General features: G+C 41.6%; 1 protein-coding gene and 1 non-coding gene across 2 annotated transcripts in view; both read right to left on the reverse strand.

The window, feature by feature from the left end:
- The window catches only part of hmcn1 (hemicentin 1), a 744,329-nt gene that overhangs the window by 715,545 nt on the left and 15,832 nt on the right, over positions 1-12,952 (reverse strand). The gene's annotated exons all lie outside the window — the stretch shown is intronic.
- Positions 8,537-8,610, reverse strand: trnan-guu (transfer RNA asparagine (anticodon GUU)). Its single transcript has one exon. It is a non-coding gene; the product is annotated as a tRNA-Asn (tRNA).

The following is a 12,952-nucleotide window of genomic DNA, read 5'->3' on the forward strand; positions in this document are numbered from 1 at the left end:
AATGAAGCCCTATTCTGGACAAACAGCTATTGCAGCCCTATTCTAAACACAGGATGAACACAAGGGCCCCACTGGCCGACTCAGCTGCTCCAACCGACCCCCGGCGATCGCAATGGCGATGAGCCTCCAACCAGCTCCAACCACAGGTTTGGACCCAACCTTCTCTCCTTCACTCCTCGTCCTCACGCATGAGTCTTCCCTCTGGCGACATCCTGGCCTTCAACCTTCTGGCAACATCCTGGCCTTCACTCCACCGGTGATGTTTGGACCCTCATTCCACCGGTGACATCTTGGCCTTCCTTCCTCCAGCGACGTTTTGGCCTTCCCCCTTGTCGCTGGCCCCACTCAACGGTGGAGTTTCTGCCGAGCACATGGTGCGTAAAATGGCTGTGGTTACTCTGACATATTTAATCTCTCCTTCTTCCACAAAGTGGACCTCTGACCATCCCAATGCCTGCCCTCAGCTAGGCCTCTGTTTTCTCACCACCTCACCGAAAGGCGCTGCTCAGCGCAGAGCTTATGGCTTGCATCCTGCCGTAGGCAACTAGGCTCATACAGCAGTGCATGGTCTCCAGTCGCTTTGGACCCCCTTGCCACTGGACCAAGACCTTGCTCTGCTAAACCAGTGTGTTAGCTGGTGTGCAACGGCCACCCCACGTTAAAAGAACTCATGCACAGGCATCTTCCACCCCTCAAAATTAAGTTTGGGACCTGAACGTCAGAACCCTCATGGAATCCTATTATAGAGGACCAAACAAATACAGTGCCAACAAAGCCCTATTCTGAACACCGGACCCATGCAGCCCTGTTCTGAACAGGGGGCAAACACAGTTGGTTTCTGAATACAGGAAGATCACAGCTCTATTCTGAACACAATACTAATGTAGCTCTAATCTGAACACCATGCCAACTCATACCTATTTTGAAACCAAGACCAATATGGCCTGATTCTGAACACAGGACTAATGCAAAATTCAACAGCACACCAGTGCTATTCTGAACACAGGGCCAATGAAGTCTTTTTCTGAACACATCAGGTGCTCTCTTTTCAGGTAGAGCAAGGCAAGAGTAAAAACAATGATCCTGCCTAAAAAATATTTTCATAATGCCATGCACAATTTTTCACACAGGTGAAAATGAGTTATTAAGTATGCCTGAAATATCAACTATCTTTGCACACATGCCACCTCCTGGCGCTGAAGAGTAAGAGAAATTATTACAGTAAATTTAGGGCTTGCTTACATCAGCAGGCAGTGGGGCAAGGGGAAATCTTTCAGTTGTGTGAGGGACCTACATCACTCGGACATCTCTGAATTTCAGATTGTGCAGTGACAGGACAATGCTCAATATTGCTCTGTAACTTTATACATCAAGGCGCTTTTATACTTCACAGCATTCTTCATCCTGTTTTGGGAAAGTGAACTCTAGACATTAGTCTCCGCTTTTTGCTGTTAGGAATCTCGGTTCCCATTATAGTGCTGGGCTCTGCTGTTACCACAGCCAGATTGCAAACCTGCCATATCAGCTTCCCACATTTATTTCAGCTATACCTAACAGTGAACTCAAAAGATCCACATTTTCTTCTGTTAATGATGCCGTCATTTTAGTGCAGCTCAGCTACTTTACTCTATGAAGTTCAGCTGACAGTAATATCCCAATCTCTCTGGTTGGCTGCACTCTGGTAATATAACCTTTACACAAAACAGGTAAATGCAGCAATTTACTACAAGGAACAGGGGCGCTTATTAATGCAGCAGTTATATTGCTCAATTGTTCCTAAACGTAGTCCTGCAATATTGTCTGAGGGTCACAACACTATAGAATCGTGTTTTTATTACTGAATAGATTCCACTGCATAGAGCCAGTGGTTTATGTAAAGGTGAATGCACTGTACATCAAATGCAGGATTTATTTTTCAAGGGGTCTGGAAACATGGGCACCCCCAAAAATGTTGATTTTGACACTTTATTTGGTGTATTTTCCAGCATTTTGGAATAGACTTTTTATATATACCATTTGATCTCTTATGGCACTGTACACAGTAAGTCAGAGAATATGGTCTCTATCTTATCTATCTCTGCTGTCTGTTTGTGTCTCTTCCACTCTGGTTCTGTATCTCTCTTCTCTATTTGTCCCCTCAACTCTTTTTGCTTCTCTGACTTTTTCTTTTTTTAACAACTGAAAAATGGTAGGTCATGTACCGGGAAAAGGAGTCACCAATGACTGCAAGCTACATTTGGGGTGGGGGTTGCATGGAAAATATATGTCTTTCTCCCCTCTAGCAATTAGGTCATGCTTCCACACACCCCCATGCACCATGTCCCCTACCCTTTCATCTTCATAAGAACATAAGAAATAGAAACAGGAACAGGAGTAGGCCATACGGCCCCTCAAGCCTGCTCCGCCATTCAATAATATCATGGTTGATCTGATCATGGACTCAGCCCTGTCCGCTCCCCATAACCCCTTATCTCTTTATCGTTTAAAAAACTGTCTATTTCTGTCTTAAATGTATTCAATGTCCCAGCTTCCACAGCTCTGAGGTAGCGAATTCCACAGATTTACAACCCTCAGAGAAGAAATTTCTCCTCATCTCTGTTTTAAATGGATGGCCCCTTATTCTAAGATCATGCCTTCTAGTTCTAGTCTCCCCCATCAGTAGAAACATCCTCTCTGCATCCACTTTGTCAAGCCCCCTCATAATCTTAAGTTTCGATAAGATCACCTCTCATTCTTCTGAATTCCAATGAGTAGAGACCCAACCTACTCAACCTTTCCTCATAAGTCAACCCCCTCATCCCCAGAATCAACCTAGTGAACCTTCTCTGAACTGCCTCCAAAGCAAGTATATCCTTTCGTAAATATGGACACCAAAACTGCACACAGTATTCCAGGTGTGGCCTCACCAATATCTTATATAGCTGTAGCAAGATTTCCCTGCTTTTATACTCCATCCCCTTTGCAATAAAGACCAAGATTCCATTGGCCTTCCTGATCACTTGCTGTACCTGCATACTATCCTTTTGTGTTTCATGCACAAGTACCCCCAGGAGCTGCTGTACTGTGGCAATTTGCAATTTTTCTCCATTTAAATAATAACTTGCTCTTTAATTTTTTGCTGCCAAAGTGCATGACCTCACACATTCCAACATTATACACCATCTGCCAAATTTTTGCCCACTCGCATAACCTGTCTATGTCCTTTTGCAGATTTTTTGTGTCCTCCTCACACATTGCTTTTCCTACCATCTTTGTATCATCAGTAAACTTGGCTACGTTACACTCAGTCCCTTCTTCCAAGTCATTAATATAGATTGTAAATAGTTGGGGTCCCAGTACTGATCCCTGTGGCACCCCACTAGTTACTGGTTGCTAACCAGAGAATGAACCATTTATCCCAACTCTCTGTTCTGTTAGTTAGCTAATCCTCTATCCATGCTAATATATTACCGTCAACTACTACTAACCCTACTTCTTCCTACCACACCCTCACTCCCATTACTATTCCTACCTCTTCCCCTTTGAACTTACCACTCAACCCTTTATCCTTACCTCCACTCTGCTCCGCATACACTCACCTCACCCTTAACCCTCCATATGACCCCATTTGCTCACGAAAGGGCAAGTGGAGAGATGTCATAGGAGCCTTCACCCTCAACCTGCTTTTCTCCTCCCCACCTTTTTCCCTCAAAGAGGCTTCATTTGCTTTCAAAATGCAACTTTGTTTCTCTGCCCTTTCTCCCTACAGGTGTGAGAAATGAGAGCCTGTGTCTCACAGATGCCAGCTGTTATCGGTGACCTTTTCTAATTGCCAACAAAACACAGGTGAGGTCATTAGTGGGCTTCAAAATTCAACTGAGATTTTTTCTTTAAATTGAAATAACATTACACAAAAGAAGTCAAACTCTTTCTCCCTTCACACCTCTCTCCCTGTCACCAGTCTCGTATTTTTACTTCCTGAGGTTTATGGAATATAAAACAAAAGCTGCATCAAATGTATAATCAGAACATTTATCGTTTCTCTCTATTGCCTACCCATATGCAAACACTTTTTTATTATATATAAACATTCAATATGAATTTTACCTCAGAAAAGCTTTAGAAATTTGTCCCCTAACTTTTCTTCAAATAATTTTGAAAAACTTGAGCAGAATGCTAGATGTGAAAGAGAAATATTCCTCAATATCACTGACTGAATGGCACTGATGAATCCTGGGAAATTAGGTACGCAGCACAGCACATGCTCAGCCTGAACAATACAAACTCAGTTCCCAATATCACACCTCAAGATAAAAATGTTAACTCCCTGCCCTGGTTTTTGGGAAAGGCTGAAACATGAATAAAAGCATTGAAACACACTAAAGACAATTTAATGGAAAAATTTAATTACATTATTGTGAAATGCCTGTATGCAATTTTTTTGGTTAAAGCCTTGTTCTGGACATTAGAAATGTTGGCTATGGAGGAGAAAATAATGGTTGAAAAATATTTCAAAATATTTTGAGAGTTTTGTGCAAACCCGATTGTAATCATAGAGTGATGTTCTCTCTATAAAATAGCAGTTTTTGTAGGTCTTTATTCATTGGAACTGCCTAACACTGCGCCATCTACAGGAGCAAAAAGAACTGTAGATACTTTTAATGTAATGCATGCCACACTTACTAAAATTAATATATGCACATGGGGAATCGAGATTAAGTCCAGAATTCAGGTCAAGCAGATTACAAAGCAGTGGGATAAATGAACCTAGGTGGAGGAGCGAGGGGTCAGGGGAGGGAGGTGGCAGCGGGTAGGTAGGAAGAGAAGGAGAGGGGCAGGGAGGGGGAAGAAGTAGGAAGACTGGCAGGAGGTGCAGACCAGAGCAGGAGAGAACAATGAAGGGGTAAGTGGTGCTGAGGCAGAACCCATTACTTCACAGTGTGGGGAGATGAGAGGAGAGCAGATGGCGAGAGAGAGAGAGAGAGAGAGAGATAGAGGAGAGAAGAGGAAAGGAAAGGAAGAGGAGGGACAAAGGTGGAGGAGAGGGGACAAGAGTGGATAGGGAAGGTTGCCTGACACTGGGACAGGCCGATTTTCTTCAGTGAGAGGGGGTAGCTGCACTGGACCAGGACCCAATTCCAACTTCCTGCGGGCGAAGAGTTTTTTGTTTCATGTGCGAGCATTACCGAGAGCAGGTTTGTGGCTCATTGCTTCCTTTGGATTGCAGTGAGGTACTGCACATGTGGGGCAAGAATAGGGCCATTTTTTATGTATAGAGGGGTCAGGTCAAATTTCAGCTCTGTTAGCAGGGGGATTTGATCTTAGTGGGAGGCAAGGGGAGGGCTGAGTTTCTGTTCAATGGCAGGGGTGGGGGGAGGCAGACCTAGTATCACCTTTATGGGGAGAAGGTGGAGAGGATGAGCTTCTCTTTGCTGGTGGGGTAAAAGTTAGTTTTCTTCTCGGAGCGGAGGACAGGTTAAGTCCGTCTTCACTGCAACCGAGGTGGGATTGTTAGAATTTCTGCTGGTGAGGGAGATGAGAAGTTAGTCGGCAGATGTCTGTTCAATGGGGGAGAGATTGTTCTGCAAGAGAGCTGGTTGGTATACTAATTGCATCTCAGTATGGGGAGGAGAAGTCTTGAAGCACAGTCCCTTTCCCTCCCCCCACCACTCCCCCACTGACCATAAATTCTCGCATTCCCCATTAAGCCAGTTACCTGCCCCCTCCAAATCGAGCTAATCCTCTATCCATGCTAATATATTACCCCCAACCTCGTGAGCTCTTATCTTGTGCAGTAACCTTTTATGTGGCACCTTATTGAATGTCTTCTGGAAATCCAAAAACACATCCACTGGTTCTCCCTTATCCACCTTGCTCAGTGAATCTTCAAAGAACTCCAGCAAGTTTCTCAATGATTTCACTTTCATAAAACCATGCTGACTCTGCTTGACTGCATTATGATTTTCTGAATGTCCTGCTACTGCTTCCTTAATAATGGTCTCCAGCATTTTCCCAACGACAGATGTTAGGCCAACTGGTTTATAGTTTCCTGCTTTCTGTCTCCCTCCTTTTTTAAATAGGGATGTTACATTTGCAGTTTTCCAATCTGCTGGGACCTCTCCATACTCCAGAGAATGTTGGTAGATTACAACCAATGCATCCATTATCTCTGCAGCCACTTCTTTTAAGACCCTAGGATGCAGGCCATCAGGTCCAGGGGACTTGTCCACCTTTAGTCCCATTAATTTACTTTTTCTTTATAGTGATAGTTTTAAGTTCCCCCCTCCCTATAGCCCCTTGATTATTTATTATTGGGATGTTTTTGGTGTCTTCTACCGTGAAGACCAATACAAAATATTTGTTCAAAGTCTCTACCATTTCCCTGTTTCCCATTATTAATTCCCCAGTTTCATCCTCTAAGGGACCAACTTTAGCTACCCTCTTCCTTTTTATATACCTGTAGAAGCTCTTACTATCTGTTTTTATATTTTTTGTTAGTTTACTCTCATAATCCATCTTTTCTCTTTATTATTTTTTTTTAAAGACGTCCTTTGCTGGTTGTTAAAAATTTCCCAATCCTCTGACCTCCCACTAATCTTGGCAACATTGTATGCCATTATTTTCAATTTGATACCATCCTTTACTTCCTTAGTTAGCCATGGATGGTTCTCCCTTCTCTTAAAGCCTTTCCTTCTTACTGGAATATATTTTTGTTGAGAGTTATGAAATATCTCCTTAAGTGTCTGCCACTGCTCATCAACCGTCTTACACTTTAATCTATTTTCCCAGTCCACTTTAGCCAACTTTGCCTTCATACCTTTGTAATCGCCTTTATTTAAGATCAGGACACTGGTTTGAGACCCAATTTTCTCACCCTCCAAATGAATTTGAAATTCAACCATGCGAGAATCACCTTTTCCTCGAAGATCCTCTACTATGAGATCATTTATTAATCCTGTCTCATTACACAGATCCAAGATAGCCTGCTCCCTGGTTGGTTCCACAACATACTGCTCAAGGAAACCATCCCGCATACACAATGAACTCTTCCTCAAGGCTACCTTAACCAATTTGTTTTGTCCATTCAATCTGAAGATTAAAATCGCCCATTATTATTGCCGTACCTTTCTTACAGGCCTCCATTCTTTCTTGGTTTATACTCTGTCCAACAGTATGGCCATTGTTAGGAGGCCTATAGACTACGTCCACCAGTGACTTCTTCCCCTTATTATTTCTTATCTTCACCCACATTTATTCTGCATTTTGATCTTCTGAGCCAATATCATTTCTCACTACTGCATTCTTCTCCTCCTTTATTAACAGAGCTACCCCACCTCCTTTTCCTTTCTGTCTACTCTTCTGAATTGTCAAATACCCCTGAATATTCAGTTCCCAGCCTTGTTCACCTTGCAACCATGTCTCTATAATGGCTATCAGGTCACACGCATTTATATCTATTTATGCTGTCAACTCATCTATTTTGTTACGAATGCTGCCTGCATTCAGATAGAGCTTTTAATTTTGGCTTTTTATCATTTTTCCTTGCTTTGACCCCACTTTCTGATACACTCTTATTTTTATACATTTTGTCCCATCCTGTCACACTCGGATTATCATTTCCCCCATTGCTACCCTGCTCTATTGCTTTCTCCTTTCTCTTTGACTTTTTAAATTTCCGCTCACTTGAACCCTCCTCCCCACTATTTAGTTTAAAGCCCTCTCTACAGCACCTGCCACCACTCACTATGTTTAATACGTAAAATGGACATATGCATCAAGACAGAAACAAACATTCATATTTTTGAGGAAGATCCAACACCAGGAAGATAAAAATTGAAGAGTGAGCAAAGCTCAGAAAAACTTCCAGCTCTTTGATATGCACATACAGCAAATGCAAAACTGTAATGCACCATTGTTACTTTTCAAATTTTTAGAAGAATGGCCGTATTCAACCACCTTAGGAATTTACAATCCAGAAAGTTCATTTACAATGAGTACAGTAATTCAGGTGATGTGAAGAGAAAATATAGTACAAGATAAATATTTTTAAATGTCAATACATTCTCTCCTGTAGTAATTACTATTTTTCAAAGATTTGAGTGCATAATTTCCCTTTAACGCATGCCAATCTTTATAACTCACAGCATGCACCGTAATAATGTATTATGTTAGTTAGATTTCAAGTCTACACTTCAGTGCTTTGAACAAACTCCACATGTCTAGCCAGGTTCTCTGGATAGCTATCTGGACAGGAATCTCAACCAATCATTGTACCCTTACCACCTCTCTGGCTGAGATCAGCTGAAGAAGCAATGACTGGGAATGGAACAGGGATCGTCTTCATTTTTATGATTATAACCAACCATTTCTTTAACCAGCTGAGGCATCAGAGGAACATGCCTGTTATGATGTCTTTATTTGCACATAGTGTGGTTTTACTATGATTGGGAATTCATGTATCCCATTAATACAATTATAATTTACTGTTAGTTGCCAACAAATGCTTTGCCAGGGTATTAAGCACTCATTTTGAGCTACAACTCATTGTTAAATGCTTCGTCCCCGAATGGGATCGAACCACCAACCTTTCGGTTAACAGCCGAACGCGCTAACCCACTGCGCCACAGAGACTGACATATTGCATCGTTATCATACAGCTGTCGCTTAAAAAGACAAATTGCATCGCCACTTTGTGATTCAATGAAATAAACCATGTTTCCTTCAATTACTCATTAAGTCATTACTATGCACAATAGAAAACAGCTTTCAGATTTGACATATATCTTTACTCTTTACTTACTGTAAACAAAGTCGACATGATGTGCCAGCTCACCACATTGACAGGCTCAGGAAATGATTCAGCAACTCTTGGGGTCTCTAGGGCACTTAGTCTGAGTTCGGTGAAAGCACTCAGGTATGCAGATATCTAGGTATGAACATTTGAATGCCTTCCTGCTCAAACATAGCCATACTGCGAATTTAATCAAAATGGTCGTGTTCCAGAATGCGAGAACTTAGGCCAACAAAGTCCCCTGTCTGCTTATGTCACTGCAAGTGAATGGGCTATCTGTCTAGGACTGGAGAGCCTTAGTTATTTTTAATCACACACACACAACTAAATGTACTAACACTTTTATTTCAGCCTTTAAGAGATTGTTTCTTCTAGTTTGCCAGACATTCCTAACCTGCTATATGTAGCCTTTCCAATCTCTCAGTCCCTATGATCTTGAAATATCAAGGTCAGACATCAGCTATGTATTGTACAATTACAGTCAGACCCACTTAGCTGTACACTACATGTTGTTTAAGGAATCATTGGGTGTGTACCCTTCGTTAGCAGTCTGCTTTGGCTCCATCACAAGTGTGTGTGAAATACATCCCACATAAACTTTTTTAATAGCAGGACTGGTAAGGGTTCTTTTCTGTACAGCTGTCTCTATATCTGTACAACTTATATCTGGACAATATGCAAAAAAAAGACAAAGATTCAAATGCAAACGTGCATTTATTAAAGTTCTTTTATTTTTTTCTCAGGTCTCCCCACCCATGAAGCCACATGTGCCAACCTAGAGAACTAGCAAAAATTGACCAACAACTACGAAAAAAAGTAGGCAACTCAAAAACACAAATGAATATATGATATATAGTTACACAAGGAAGTGCAGTGTGGCACAAGCTTGTCAGAAGCTGCAGTCATATCCTACACAACTTGTATAGCGGAGGTTTATGGCAAAGAATGTATGGACAGTCTCGAATTTCTTGCAGAGAAATTGCGTGCTGTTGTGGATATATTATTGCGGATGTATTTTTGCTAAATCTGATAAGTAGCTTCAAAATTATTTGCACCATTTCCACAATGACAGAGGCAAACTTCATGGAGATATTGGGGAGAAGTTTGACTTGCATCCAAAACAGACAGAAAGTTGGTGGAGCGATCACTTTGTATGCCGGTCCGTGCCAGCCTGAGGCCTGAGCCAAATTCAGTTTTGGGCCTCAGCTGCCACCGGCGATCTGTAGGCACCAAAAGGCCACCCTGCTGCAAGGTGCTGGTCAGGTGGGGCTGGAAATCAACTAGCTCTCATGCAGAGCCAACCGGAAGGTCAGGTCTGGGAGGACGAAGGTGATCCCAGGAGCGGGGCTCGAATGAGTACTCCTGCTTCTCCCAAGCCTTTTTTAGTAGCACTCATCTTTTCCTTTCCTTCATCCGATCAAATGGACACTCTCCTTCTCCTATCCACCACCGTGCTGGCATTCGTCCTTTCGACCAGCTTTCTCCCCTTCCCCTCACTGCTGCTCCCAACTCCTACTAGATGCAGCTGCTGGTCTGGGGGAGGGAACTCTATTGTGGGTGGGAATTCCTGATCTTGCAAAACTATCACAAATATTCTTATCCACAGCAGAATTACATCTCCTAAAGCATCAAAGGGTGGGAGCTGGAAGGGACACTGCTGATTCTTGTCCATGCATGCAGACAAGCAGATATGGATTCCAAAACACTATCTGGGTGAAATCTGGAAGGCTGCTGTGTATATGCACCATCCCCAGCCAATTGGGATGTGACAATTTGGTGTTCCCCAGGTATTGGATGGATTATTGGATGGATGGATTATTGGATGGATGGATTATTGGATGGATGGATTATTGGATGGATGGATTATTGGATGGATGGATTATTGGATGGATGGATTATTGGATGGATTATTGGATGGATGGATTATTGGATGGATGGATTATTGGATGGATGGATGGATGGATTATTGGATGGATGGATTATTGGATGGATGGATGGACGGACTCACTAAGTTAGGAGGCACAGTAAGTTGGGTGGATGGGAGCGGGAAGTTGCAAAGGGACATGGACAGACTAAATGTGCGCAAAACTATGGTAAATGGAGTTCAATTTGGGCAAGTGGGAGGTCATCCAATTTGGATCTGAGAAAAATAAATCTGAATCTTTTATTAAATGGTGCAAGACTAGGAGCTGTGTAGGAGCCAAGGGATTTAGGTGTCCATGTATATATTTCACTTAAAGCAAATGCACAGGTACAAAAGTCATCAAAAAGACAAATGGAATGTTGGCCATTATCTCAAGAGGCTTAAAATTCAAAAGTGAAGAAGTTATGCTTCAGTTGTACAGAGCCTTGGTCAGACCCCATCTGGAGTACTGCATTTGGTACTGGGCACCGAACCTCAGGAAAGATATATTGGCCTTGGAAGGGATACAGCACAGATTCACCGGGGCTTAAGGGGTTAAATTATGAGGACAGGTTACATAAGCTTGACTTATATTCCCTGGAGTTTAGAAGGTTGTGGTGATCTAATCAAGGAATTTAAAATGATAAAAGGTTTTCGATAGAGTAGATACAGAAACTATTTCCTCTAGTGGAGGAAATCCAGAACAAGGGGACATAATCTCAGTGAAATCAGGAAACACTTTATCACACAAGGGGTAGTGGAAATCTGGAATCTGCACCCCCAAAAGGATGTGGATTCTGGATCAGTTTAAATTTTTAAGATTGAGATTGATAGATTTTTGTTAGTTAAGGTTATCAAGGGAAGGAGTTGAGGTACAGATCAGCCATGATCTAATTGAATGACGGAACAGGTTCAAGGGGTTGAATGGCCTCCTCCTGTTCCTATAAATTAGTGCAGCATCAAGAGCTGCTCTTGAGTGGTTGAGTGCGACTCTCCAATTAGCCTTCCCTAGATTCAAATTAAAGTCTGCAAAGTGAATGAACAAATTTCAAACCTACTTTTCCACCCAACCCCTTAACCATGTTTAGTTTTACAATGTAAGCTGACCCAATATTAAAAAAATGCGATCGAGGGACATGTAAAATAGGCCAATGTTACATAGCAGCTTTAACTAAATTAACCAACATCATTGGGTATCACTGTACATCCAAACAAGTACATGTACAGATCATTGTCAAAGGTTCTAGCGACTAAAAATGCTGACATTTGTGTGAACAGAATATGCATTTTAATGTGGGGTAGGTACAGTGTTAAATGTAATCAACACATAGCCCAACTCTCAGAAGCTGCACATGGTTTACTTTGTGTAGGATATAGTTAAATTGTCATTGAATATTAGCCATGCGTGACATTCTCCTGTACCAAAATGTATATCCTCGGTCTTGTTATTTAAAATACTTCCACCAGTTATACAATGCATCCACATAGACTGATCAGCACTCTGTCCACTGGAACAATATTTACTCCCCACAGTATATCCATTTCTGGAGAACTTCACAATTCCCAGAAATGCACAGCAGCCTTTAATCCTAGTTTTCCCCAAAATCACAGGTTTAAATGTTACACATTGCAGACACTGTTATTTGCCAAGATCTACGTTCCAAAATTGATAGTAAAACTCCAGACAGATGTTGCTTCTTTTGAGTTTTTTGCCACTGTGTGCTATATTTCGAAGATAGGTTTATTATTGTTACATAGACTAAATTAAAAGGAATGAGAAGTACAGATGTTGCTTTTGATCCAAGAGATTCTGCAGGGCATAATATTTTTTTATTTTATACAGGGTTTACTAATATTTATCCTTCTTTCTACTTTCAATATTTCTAATGTGAACCCCAGTTATGGGGGAGGGGGAAGGGTTGAACAACAAGCTGTTCCACAGCTCTGATTCTACATCAATTCTATTCATTCTCGCAGACAGAGCAAAGGGAGAGTTACCCTCTATCTAACGTGCTGGATTTGAATCTAGGAGTATTTATTGGAACAGCGTAAATAAAATTTGAATCTGAATCTAACATTTGCAGGTTCCCCATTCAGGAGACTTTGGAAAATGCATTTGGAAAAATGCTCCATTTTTAAGACTATTATCTGATTGAACAAAATTTATCCCTCACTCCCTCCAAAAAAACACATTCAATTGCAGGTTTGATACAGCACATCAAATTCAAAAAATAATTAACCTCAACAGATAATAAGAGTTTCTACAGATACATATAAAG

Source organism: Pristiophorus japonicus, chromosome 8 (assembly GCF_044704955.1).
Source record: "Pristiophorus japonicus isolate sPriJap1 chromosome 8, sPriJap1.hap1, whole genome shotgun sequence".
In the NCBI taxonomy this organism is placed as follows: Eukaryota; Metazoa; Chordata; class Chondrichthyes; family Pristiophoridae; genus Pristiophorus; species Pristiophorus japonicus.